This window comes from Parus major, chromosome 3 (assembly GCF_001522545.3).
Source record: "Parus major isolate Abel chromosome 3, Parus_major1.1, whole genome shotgun sequence".
Taxonomy (NCBI): Eukaryota; Metazoa; Chordata; class Aves; order Passeriformes; family Paridae; genus Parus; species Parus major.
Window position 1 is genome coordinate 62,857,468 of NC_031770.1, and position 13,354 is coordinate 62,870,821.

The 13,354-nt window shown below is 38.6% G+C and overlaps 2 long non-coding RNA genes across 2 annotated transcripts; one reads left to right on the forward strand and one right to left on the reverse strand.

The window, feature by feature from the left end:
* The first annotated feature begins 5 nt into the window (after window positions 1–5).
* On the forward strand, window positions 6–13,054 carry LOC117244052. Its single transcript, XR_004496428.1, has 2 exons — window positions 6–59; window positions 12,762–13,054. It is a non-coding gene; the product is annotated as an uncharacterized LOC117244052 (long non-coding RNA).
* LOC117244051 lies at window positions 6,538–11,192 on the reverse strand. The gene is made up of 3 exons (XR_004496427.1): window positions 11,092–11,192; window positions 9,773–9,873; window positions 6,538–8,884 (listed from the first exon to the last, which is right to left on the reverse strand). It is a non-coding gene; the product is annotated as an uncharacterized LOC117244051 (long non-coding RNA).
* Window positions 13,055–13,354: the final 300 nt, after the last annotated feature.

The window sequence follows — 13,354 nt, forward strand, 5'->3', positions numbered from 1 at the left end:
GCGTGGCGAGGGGCGGGGCCCGGCTGAGGGGGAGCGATCCGGTTCCCAGGGAAGGGCGGGTGAGTGTCCGGAGCGGGCCTTCTAAGCGTTTATCACAGCCTAGGGTTGCCAAACAGCCTGGGAGAAATGTGAAGAATAGCTAGTCAGCTCAAAAACATAAGTAAACAGGGCGTATGCACAACATGAACATCCAAGCTCACTCCCCACAAAAGCATCTCGGGCAGACCCCTAAAGCAGACCCCTCTGCAAGGCATCTTGTATTTAGACTTCGACCTATCAGCTACTGAAACTGCAAAAAGAAACTGAATATCTCAAGGGAAACAGCCTAATGAATGGTGAAATGCACTAAATTTTATTTTCTTTTGGTACTCTACCACATATTTTGTAAAACTTAATCACATATTAACTGCAAATAGTTTTTAAACCGTTGTTCTATGGAACTAAAATTAGTATTTTCCCAACCAACCTTCATCAACTGGTAGTGTTACTAATATCGTTGAAATTTCTGACAAAGTCTCAAATCTCAGTGAGTTTGATCTGCTTCAGTTTGCAGTGAAAATGAAGCACAATGGCACAGGGAAGAGAACAGAACCTTTAGCAGGGTAGATTGCAGGAAAATTAAGTTATTACAATATTTCTGTTTCAAGCTGTATACGTGACCCTTTCATCACATCATTAGCAGCCTACCACAGCCTGTAACAAACGCTTTGATTTATAGTCCCTAAATCATTCCTGAGAGAAGTCACAATTGCTAAGTTTATGGCTTAGCTTTTCAGGGTTACTATTTGGAATGAGAAAACTTAAATAAATGCCTTTTGAATTTAAACACGAATTTACAGTAATTTTCCAAGTAATTTTTCGTCCTGACATGTACATGCAGCAAGCTCCCACCGGATTCTATTTATCTAGATACAAATGTTAGATAAGCAGAGAGAAGAATATGGTTGTGACTTAATCCGGATACAGTATTGCTCTGCATCTTATATTTCTTGTTTACGACTTGCATTTGAAAATAGGAGTTGATTTGCAGAATTGTTGGACAGTATTTCAAAAGGTAAACCTCTATCTTTGGCTGAGACAGAAGTAAAAACGTGCACTTAATTGTTTTCATTTCTCTAGTAGACTGAACATCACCATGGTGAAATGATTGCAGTGTAACTTGATTTCCAATGTCTTACAGTTGAGGGAAGTCTTTTAACCTTTCTTTCTAAACCTCAGTTTAAGAAAAAAAAAATCTTCTGGAGCCTTAAGGCTTAAGAACTGGAAGTTATTTATTTAATACTTAACATAAAGTGTTAGCAATGTACAACACAAATAAGGCTTCCATTAGGTTTCTATTTCATTGTCTTAGAAGGTCTGAGCACAAGGTAACTGCTTGTCCCTGTTTATAAAGTTTTTGGTTACATTATTTTACAATCCAGCCATTGCAAAACTCACTGGTCTTTAATCTGGGGCTATTTGACTCCCCAGTATCTTCATAAGCAGTGCTGTAATCTTTTTCCACACTGCAGTACTTAGCTTGCATAAATGTGGTAATTACCAGCTCTGAGACAGGTCAAGTTATTTAAATCTTCCCCAATGCAGTTCTCACCCTCCCCTCTCCATAAAAACATAACACTTTAAAACTCTTAAGATATTGTGAAATGTTGGGAATTCAGATCTCTTCCCATATCCCTGAACTAACCCCTCAAGGACCCAGGAAATTCTGTTCCTCCACCCTTGGGCCCATAGTTCCCCCCCATGTCAGAGCTCCAACTGGGACCTAGTGCCTGGGGACTAAGGGAGTGCTGCCAACAGGAAATATCTGATTTCCAGCACTTTTATTCCACAGCTTTCATGGAGAGGTTACATAGTTAGCAGCACCTTAAATCTGGGCAGGAGGCTAAAGAATAAAGTTAGGTAGCTGTTCATATCACTATTTGGTTATTTTGACATCCCATATGCCTGAAAATCAAATCTGTCGCTGGTCTCTTCCTCTTGTGCTTGAGCAGCAGACAGACCTACAGCACTCCCATACTCTATCACAGGAGCTTTGGCCACTGATAGTCCAGTTTTGATGTGCTTTAAGAGAAATAACTTGGGATGGGGACTCTTGTTCCACAGGACATTTACAAGTAGGGGTTGAAAAGAAGCCTTCACGTAACAGAACATTTCTGATATGAACTTAACCTGTCTTCTCTGACTTCCTGTTTTCTTCCCCTACAATGGAATATGCAGCAGGGGTCAACAGTCCTGCTTGTGCTGTTAGTCTGGCTCTTATAAGTCTGAAGTGCAGTCTCTGAACTCCAGTTAGAACAGACTGAGTAAAGCATGAGTCAGCTCCCCAAGGGATACCGGTCTGCAGATTTTCCTTAAGACAAACAGCATATGCAAAACAAGAAACTGAAAATGACAGGAGACAAAAGTAGGGTGACAGATTTCAAGGCAATACCCTCCCCTCCTTTTTGAAATGACTATTTGTCCTGCTTGAAAGGCCAGCATTTGATTGATTCATCAGTATCGATCCATATGAGAGCACAAGACAAATCAGACACTGAGCTTGCATAAATCTTACTCCTGGAACAAGCACAGATATCCAGCCAAAAGTAGACCATCCTGGATCACAGCAGAGCATCTCACAGCCAAAACTGATGCAAGCATTCCACCTTTAAAAAATTATTAGACCAGTTAAATAACTGAAAGTGTTCCTGGAAGTCCAAGCTCTGCACATACTAGGCTCACTTTGAATCTAAAGTGGTCCCTAAGAAGCCTAGCTTTAAATTAATGCTCCTTGAAACAAGGATGGTCTCAGATGTCTGTATTTATGATGAAACCAGACAGAGTAGGCAAGGTAGATGACATTTCAGAGAGCTTCTATAGAGATTAATCTTCCAAAGTAATATTCATTCAGTTATGCCATACTTGTGCATCTGATTCAAGTACCACTCTGTTTTGGATGGCTAAATGATTAATTTTCTTTTTTATGCCCTGCAGGAAGAACAGATGGCACAGTCAGCACACTGGATGTTTAATAGACAGTGATAAAACAAAGGCTGGCATCAAGTTTCAAAATTAAGTTTTGATAACTGTTCCCCACAGTATATTTAAAATTAAGCTACGATAACTGAAACCAACTTCCATTCATGACAGTGTCTTTTCTTTCTTGAAAGGAAAATTTAGACCTACATTCATATTGACTGTGAATCCCTCCAAGATAACTTGCTTTGCAAATAGCACAGAAATGGTATCCATTTCTTCTTTGCTTATGTGTGAGGAATACTTGAAACACACTTTCCCAATTAGACAAGCTCTTCCATACACCTTAAAAATGCTTGGTATTTCTTAAAATACTTTTCTCCTAATATGAGGAAGAGTTACAAAATTGGAAAAGTTATATTTAAAACAGGCTATAGCATTGTTTAGTTGAGATATCATTCAGTTAAACTTAGTGTCTTAAAAAAATTACATATTTAAAATGTTGGTGCCATAAAAGACCTCCATCTTTAAAAAGGAAGCAAAAAAGTATCTGAGTTGAAACCCATTTCTTAACCTGCTAACAATGAGTTCAGGACAGATTACCTGATTTTCAGGGTTTTCTACAAAGTTAATCTTTATATTTAAGCTTTTGAAAAGATGGTAAATTTGGAAAAAAGAGGGAAGAGGATTTCATGGGCAGTACACCTGGCACAAAACTTAACTGAAGTTTTAGAGCAGCTTGCTGCGACCATGTGTTGGTAATGATGGAAATGCAATGGAAATAAAAAAAAACCTCCAAAGTATTTGTGATCATTTGGTCATCCAAACTTAACACTTTTAAATGAAATGAACTTTAAAATGAAAAGTAGATACAAAAACCTGTTAGCATAATTTTCTTTGCTTCATAGAGGATTTTGTTATGCAGAAGTTCTGAACATTGTGGCAATGAAGGGCTCATTAATCAGAGTAAAACATGAAAAGAAACTTTTACCTTTCCTGAAGCTAGTTTATAAACCACATACTACATCCATGATTTACTTATTCTAAGGCCTCCATTTCATGCAATTTCACATTCCAAACATTAGGACCTCCATAAAACAGTTGTTCTTTCATCTCAATTCCAGAGGACAGCAAAGCTTTCCTCAAACAAGAATGTCCCTTACATTGGCTTATTGTTATGCAAAGCACAGTAGAAATTCTTCACAAAGTACCAGTGAGCAGCCTTAAACATGTATTTGACACAGAAAAGCAACAATGTTCTTATTAAGTTTTAAAATTAACCTTATTTTCAAGAAAAAATTAGATTAGATTAGTCTGCTGTCAAGGCCATTCAGAGATATGATTTGAATGGATAAAAAACACCTGCTCTGTGGGTGTGGAGTCTGTCATATCATGTCTCCCCATGCTAATTACCATTTAAAAACTCTCTTCAGCCAGTTTAAACCATAAAACACCAAGACTGAAAATAAAACAAACCAAACTGGCTAATCTCAATCTAATTTACCTGAATCCAAATAGGTGGAACTGTAATTTTCTGTCTGTGCCTAATCTACTGTTGTCATTGTTAGCCCAGGTTCCTGTAAGTTTTTATAAATAAAAAAAAAAATTACTTGATTTCCAGAAACATGGCCCAAATTTCTAGTTTCCCTGTATTGTCAGAGATACTAGGAAAAAAACCCAGTGATTTACTGTAGTTTCCACAAGATTCTGCAATTTCCTTCCCAGTTTGGTTATAACTACTGCTGTACCAGCCACCCACCATGGCTGAGTGGACAGCTGGTGACTGAAATGCTATCTATGCTGCAACTGCAATTGCAGCTGTCATCACCTTTATTGAGTTGGTCAAATGTAATCAAGCCCTTACCAAATGTGCATTAATGTTGTCCTCCATGCTAGGCTACTTATTCTTCCCCACACAAACTGACCATTAATTTGAGAACCTCCTGCAACTGGTAGTTTTCTGTGTTATTCAGATGTAGGAACTCAACACAGATGAGCATCTTGACTTCACAGTTCTGGCAGATTCTTTCTGTGGTTTGCACATATTTGGTGCCTTATCCTGGAATTCTAATGTAGTCTCAACACTGTGTCACTTCCCTCCCCTCCCCTAGAAAAGAGCTAGAGTCATTGCCCAACAACGCATCTTTTAGGGACATAAATTAATATTCATTTGACTTCACTCCTCATCATTAAGGTCTGTCCTTCAGTGCTGGGGTACAAGTGTCAAGTGCTCTGTTAAAGCACCTGAAAATCATGGAATTGTGATTGTAATAATATTTTGCTGTATGAGCAAAGCAGCTGAAAATTAGAAAACCTTGGAATCATTTAGGGTGGAAAAGACCTTTAAGATCATCAAGTCCTGCCATCAACCTAGCACTGCCAAGTGCAGCAATAAAACATGTCCCTAAGCATTGCATCCCCATGTCTTTTAAACATCTCTGGGGATGGGGACTCCTCCACTTCCCTGGGCAGCCTGTTCCAATGCTTGACCACCTTTTCAGTGAAGGAATTTTCCCTAACATCCAATCTATGATGCAACGTGAGGCCATTTTCTCTTGTCCTGTTGCTTATTACTTGGGAAAAGAAACTGATCTCCTCTCCCTCCTTTCAGGCAGTTGTAGAGAACGATAAGGTCTCCCCTGAGTCTCCTTTTCTCCATGGTAGACAAACACCACTGCTCTTCATAAAACTTGTTGTCCAGAGCATTCGCCAGCTCAATTGCCCCTTTCAGGACATGCTGCAGCACCTCAATGTTTTCTTGTAGTAAGGGGCCCAAAATCCTGGACACAGGATTCAAGGTGTGTCCTTATCAGTCCTGAGTACAGACGGGCAGTCACTGCCCTGGTCTTGCTGGCCACGTTATTTCTGATACAAGCGTGGAATTACTGGCAAGCCTTATGAACCAGAATCTGTACTCTAAAATCTGTATTCTAAGTTATTTTATTACCAAGCCAGTAACATACACAGAGGACCACTAGGACATTCCACTTGCACATTTAGTAGTTATATTACTAAACAAGTCCCATTAATATAATATTTTTTCTCCTAAATAAACAAAGGTTTTTCTTGATGTTATTTTTAAGAAACTGTTGTCCTTAACTTTAAATAAGTGCTATTCCTTCAGAGATAGAACAGTGCAAGAATCCTAAGGACATGAATGGCTCTAGTTTGATAACATTTTCTTCCCCCTCTGCCTTCCCTTACAATGCAGTGTTATTCAGTGCTTTTCACTCTCTTACTGCTGTGCTACCTCCTGCACTAGGTTGCAATAACTATTGCAATAACTATCAAGGCAAATTAGATTAAAAAAACACACACAAAAATATTTCTTTAGATACCTGGGGCAGAGTAACTTTTTTTAATGCTTTTACTTATATCAGTTCTATAATTAAGTATTTCAGATCCAAAAGCAAAAGCATGCATCCCATCCAAAACAATATCCTAGCACTGGAAGTGAGGAGCTAAGAAGCTTGAGTTAGGGTGCACTATACCTTGGGATTCTCTCCTCCCAGCAAAGGATTTATGAAGAGAGGTGAAACACAATAAAAGCAAGACAATTCTATTTTCAAGTACTTAAAGTACTTGAAAACAGATCCTGACTAAAGCAGATGTCAGGCTTAGTAACTTTACTATACAGACTAGTTCCTTTTCAGATCTATTCAGCAGACTACTCAAAATCCTGCTAGCTAAAAAAAAAATAAAATATTCAAAAGCAGTTGGAAATTTTATTATTACCACTGTAAAATCTAGATTTTAAAGATAACGATGAAAATGCTAGAACTAAATCTTGTTTCCTGTGTGCATTTCTTTTGAAGCCTGTAGAAGATACTGTGGAAGCAAAATGAAAGCATTGTTTGTGTAATAGTTTTAGTACTACTCTGAAAGCAAAACCAAATCACAAATCTACTCAAACATGCAGCCATAGTAACCATCAACAAAGTCTCAGGAAAGCATTCTTTCAACATGCCTATAGACTGGACATTTTAAATGAAATTTTAAAAGAAATACCAATAAAAAATTTGCTGTTAGATCTGTGGAGTTTCTTTGGAACAGTGTGAAAAAAATCTATTGACCACAGCAGTCTATAACTATGGCTAATTGAAAAGGGTAAAATCACTCTGTTGTATATGCAGTTGCCAGGTGGTCATGAAGTGCAGAGCTCCCCTTTGGAAAGCTTCAAGGCAGCAAAGGCCACAAATGCAACCACAGTTTGTACAGAATGACTTTCTACGAAGTATTTTCTTACTCTCACTGTGAGGAGGGGTATTTCTACTTGACACCCACAGGGCAGTGCTACCAAAACCATCCATGTGTATGAATCCAGTACCCCTGCTCCTGACCCTGTATTATGTGGTTAGCATAACCAATGCCATTCTATAAGCCAAGCAGCCTCTCTCTTTAACCAAGTTGGTGATGTATTTGTTCACATCCCCTCATTTTCAGGCCCCAAAGGTCCTGTGATCCAAGCAGACAAACCAAAGAGATTTTTTCTTCCCCTCCCCACCTGCCTCAAGGTTGCTGGGCACCAGGACAATTACTCCCATTCCTGCCAGCCCTGGAGGCCCCAGGCACCCGGCCAGCGAGGTGCTGTTGTTGATCCTGAGGGAAGCCTAACAGCACACAGAGCTGTAATTGTAAATTAGGTTGTATCATAAGCTTGAGTTAGGGCACAACTGTAATGATAAGTTAAGTTGTATTTTAAATGCAATATTAGGCTACTTCTAAATTGGATTACCTTGATTCTGCTTCTAGAAGTCCAGTGCCATTATAGCAATAAATTATTTGATATATTGATTATAATAGGCTGCTAAGAAAATAAAGCTTTGTTACTACAGATTATTATCATTATCATTCTGCCTAAGATCCCTAAAAGAACCTGCCTTTCCCCTTATCACCATTGGGTGACACAAGCATAGATACCTTAGGACCGAGTACATATATATGTATATATGTATATATACACACACTGAAATCAGTGGGAATGCCCAGTTCTTAATGGAGTCTTCTCTGCCTGGACCAGACATCTTTCTTTAAGACTCAAGGGACCACAGACCAGTCGCATCCTATACCACACATGTTCTACAAGTTCAGCACCTTTCCCCAAATGCCAGTGTAGGAAGTGAACAAAGTGTTCCATACTATCAGCCTCAGAAGTTACCAAGGACACAGTCTCTACTATAGCTCAGTCAGCTCAGCTCCCCTGGAAAATACTGTTTTCACTATCAGTGTAGAATAAGACAAAGGACAACAAGACTTTCCTCTCTTTGAAAGATGCAGGCTCACTCTGGAAAAGCTACTGTCACCTCAGTAATGTACCAGTCCCCATCCTGTCCCAAGCTGCCAAATCAGTTATGGTAACAGCTGAGCTTTCCAGATTTAGGGTGTGTTCATTGTAGGACTGCAGCTTCTGACTCATCCTCACTGGCAGGACAGCTGGAGAGGTTAAAGACGTCTGACACAAGCATTTTGAGTCACCCCACTATCTAAAGGGTAAAAATCAGCATGATTTGAATCAGGAGTCTAACCCTTTAAATACTCATTTGAGATAATTCATGTAAGCCATCATTGCTATAATTATTAACTAGCACAAGGGTTTGAAGAAAAGGCTGCATCATAGAAGAAATTAATATAAAAGCAGTAAGGTAGGTGGACATGCATTTTCAAAAAAGCTTGGTTAACCCACCAAGATTTGGACACTGACATGCCAGAAGTGATATATTATGCATAGGTATTAAACACTTATTTTCCTGAGCATTCTTACAGAGAAGATCCTAATGTGGATGCAATGCTCATTTGAGTGTTGAAGGGTCCTAACATGGTATCTGCTGTGGTGATCCAGATGAAGTAGCATCAGTTCTGCTTGTTCTTCCTTTCTTGATGTAATCTAGGTTTGTGCCAGTGACGTGGTGCTCTGTTCATCCCTGAACAGCTGTTATTGAGAACAATACCAGTGCAAAGCTGTTTATACTGACTCAAACATGTACAGAATTCTCACTTCAAAACCTTTTCTACTATGAGGGAAAAGGAACTGTGTTAGAAGGCACTGATACTAAATACATAACTATTACTACATACAGGACTGTGGGCGTTTGCAGCTCTATTTAGATACAGGTCTGGATCTGGTAAAGAATACAGAGATATTGCATTGAATCAACTGCTTATTCAAGACTTTTTTTTTTAAAGACAGGCATAGACATTGTCAGACAACACAGATTTAACTACGGTGTTAGTGAATTACACATCTCATGTTTTGTTGCTGCATAAACAAGTAAAGGACCAACTCTTAATTTATGGGTTAAAGATTTACGGCAACAGGCAGAGGCTGGCAAGCACTGTATATGCCTGGCCAGTCCTGTTTATTATTTTATCTCTTTTCTTGCAAGCACTGTATATGCCTGGCCAGTCCTGTTTATTATTTTATCTCTTTTCTAAAGGGAAAGCTTCCTAGGGCAAGCTGTCAGAGCAATGGTAAAAATGGAAAGAGCCATTACATCTAGCCCTAGCACCTGTTTTCCTTTTCCACTGTGGGATCACAAGATCTATGACTCTTGCTTAAAAGCAGTTTAAGTTCAAGGCTCCACCAGTAGAATCATTACTCCTAAAGTATGCTCAAAATCCTACAGAGCCTGCTGCAAAAACTGCAGTTTGTGAACTGCAGGCGCCTGTAAGTTTGTTAGTATTTTTAGATCAATAATTACTGAGGTAAAGGAAGAAGTAGCAACCTCTGCTGCTTTGTAAATATACTGTGCTTTATATCACAACACTGCAGAATAATAGTTTTGTTTTGGATGAAGATTATTAAGTGAAAATCACCCACCTCTCAGAAAATATAACTTGCTAGCTGAACAGGAATATATTCTCCTGTAGGCTCCTTCATTTCCTGATGTCTTGGAAAACGAATTCATGTACTCCCTAAGTCTGAGGCAACACATTTCACACTGCTTGCCCTAATCACAAATAAACTTTTGCTCTTTGCTTTCCACAAAACCCAAGTCATTTTTCCACAAAAAAAAAAAAATCCCTCCAAAGATACACTCAACAGCTATCATAAATGCTGATTTTAGATTAAAAGCTTCCAAAGAAGATTTTTATTAAAAATACAGGGTGCTCAATTTTGCAGTAGTAGTAGAATGTGTTTGGGCACAACAGATGACAAAATTTTTTGTTTGATTTTTATTGTTAATGACTTAACACAACATTATGTTAGCATCATCAGTGTATGTACTCTAAAAACATTTATAGGCAGATGAACTGCAAGGAATGTGACCAAGGAAAGCCAGCTCATGCTGTAGGGTGGAACAGATAGTTCTAGCATACTAAAAATAAAAAGAAAGCATTAACACACCACGTGCTGTGCAACCCCAAATTATTTAGAAGTGTTCCAATAAAAAGTAACCATGACAAAAGTTCAGACCTACTGAAAAACCAACCAAAAGAGATTGAAGCTAGACACATGCCTCATTACAAAAAATAAGCAGAAGTTTTACTAACTTAGTTGATTTAGTTTCTGTGATTTTATGCAAACTTTAGGATAATATTCATCCAGTCATAGAGGTTTTCTTGGTGACATGATTAGTAGCCATGCCAAGCAGGAATTGAAATGCAAGTGATGAGGCAAATTTTGGGTTGTACACAGCCCACAGCTGTGTTTTTTCTTAAATGAGTGACTTGTCTTGAACCTCAGTTGTAGTAACTTCTTATGGAGTAAGTTCAATTTTAAACCCCTCTTTTAATGTTGCTGTGCTAATGCACATTCTCTCTCAAACTGGATGAGCAAAGGTGTAAAAAAGGAAAGAGTTATTCACTAAAACAAAGGATCTTATTAGTAAATCAAGTTATTTGATATCACAGAATCATGTAATTTCAACTATATTTCAATTTTTCAGCATTTTTGGAAGCCACAAGCAACATGGATGTCTCTGTGTGCATATGCAGTAGATAGTCAAGAAATTATTTTTTTACATAACTTTTTACTGAAAATAGGAAGCAGAACTGGATTATTTCTTAGAATGTTTCAGCTAATGATCTTGCAGTCAGGGAGAGGCCTAAGGAGACTTAGGAGAGGTAAATATTTTAAACAACAGAAATGCTTCAAACCACAGTAGACAACAAACACAGTAGACAAATTCTACTGACCGTAGTAGCAGGGAAGTGGGTGAAATAATTTAATGACACCACAGCCTTGTGCGAATCTTGATCTGCTTTTCACTTTGTGTATAAAGTGGTGGCAGTTTCCTATACCCTGCAGCAGAGATGTGAAATCAGTTAGTCACACCGAGTTCCTCAGAACTTCTCAATCTCAGCCTTCTTGAAGTGCTCCCTCATACTATTTGGGTAGCCAGCTCCAGGAGCACACACACTGCAATCACTACATTTTCTTAAGCTTTTGTTCTGTTCTCTTGGAGTCAAAACATGGTGGTCTGCCTATCAACTAATTTGGTCTTTTGCTTTCTAGCAAAGAATTTAAAGCATGGCATCAAAACAGGACACATTTGCCCAACAGCATTTCAACACCAGCCCACCAGAAAACATGGAGGAAAACACAATCCACTTAATCCATATTAAAAAGCTACATTAAATTACCATCCTGCATAATCTGACATCAGCAAAAACATGTCAAAGATAAAAACACGTAAGCATATTCTAGAAAGGCAGCTTTAAACCAAAAGATACCTAGCTCAAATTTGTCATATTTTGCCTGACAGGTCTCAAGTATTACTGAGCTGTCTGAAAGAACAGCAGTTGATTCAAAACAGCAACAACTTCACATCTTTACTTTGTTCTAGAAGTATAGCTTTAGCATATCAGATGGTAGTCCCAGAGTCCACAATGTATCTTCATTCTGGCATATCCATATGCTGAAAACTACTCAAAATCCCTTTTAAGAGCCTAACTAGAATAGCTGTTCTTAACAGAGAAGTTGCACTAACAACTGGCACTTGCACTCCTTGGGTAGGGAGCCAAAAGAACCCCATTCCCACCTCAGACCAGCACTGAACCCAAGCTGCCATTCTGAGGCCTTTACTTTTGTACATGGCAGAACTCCACACCCAACAGCAAGAGCAAAATACATCTGGCTCATGAGTCACTTGGAGCAGCTGTTTGACCACAACAACTTACAGTGACTGAACACTTTGTCCTCACAACTGCCTGTGCTTACAGCACAACCAGAAAACCCAAACAAAACCCCCCAAAATTCACTTCTCAACTCATAACCTACCAAGTTAAAATAAATAATACCCTGAGAGCCAGCAGGTCTGTAAGGAAAGAGTCTCCACAAAGACAGAAAATGTTTCCTTCTCTCACTCTTATTCTGTCACCAAAAGGAACTGTTCCCAGCCTCCTTGTACCTTAATAGAATTTTCAAAATCCCCATTTCTTGTTCTTAACTCACAAATAGAAAGGACAGGTAGGATTAGAGGCAGCATACCATTTTCAACATTCAAACATATAGAATATCAACCAATCCTTCCCAACACACCCTCCTGCCCCATATAATACTCTTCCTTTCTCCAACTACTAATTTTCCCCTTTTTAGTTCAAAATCAGTTAACTCAAACCATCTGTGATCACAAGCTAGAAAATGCTGAACCAGCTGTCATGAATCAGGGCAACTTCAGCCACAGCTGAAGGCAAACAAGGTACAAGAAGGAAGGACATTGGTTCAACTTGGTTACAGAAAAGCTCTCTCCTCATTGTGACACAATGCTAAACTTCAAGACCAATCTTCTTCCTTGCTTAGTTAGATCTAAAAATTCTGATACTGTTTTCCTCCTAAAATTAAATGCACTGCTCTTACTCTTCAGCTGTCCTTTTCTGTGTTTGAGATGTGTATGCTCAACTCTTGGTGTGATCAAGACCACCAACTCCAGCTTCAACTTTGTTTCTGCTTCCTGTCCCATCACATTAATTTTCCAGACTTCAAAAGGAAAAAAATAGGCATCTCAGTGGTTACTTTTTGGTCAAAAAAACCCCAACAAAACAAAAACAAACAAAAAAAATCCCAGCCCTAGACTTTTCTCTATACCAGGCTGCAGTTTAATTTGAAACAATTAAATATTCAGTGTAAAGCAAAATAAAAATAAAATTTATAACTCTATGGTCCTATTTAATTTCTGTTGCAAGGAATTATCTAAATTTAACTTAGATTATACAAGGAATGTGAGGAGGAGACTACTACAGTCACAAACAGGGAAATTACAGTATTGAATAACCTCTAAAATGGCCTTGTTTCAGCACTGCTAAGTGTTGAGGGTTAGGTGTCCTTTTTTTTTTTGTTTTGTCCTTCTGGCCTGCCCGGGGAATTTTTTACCCATTATGTGCTGAGACAACCTAATTGCCGGTACTTAAGGGTGCTCAAAACGGACAAAGAGTGGCTGGGCCCAGGGGGGGAGGAAAA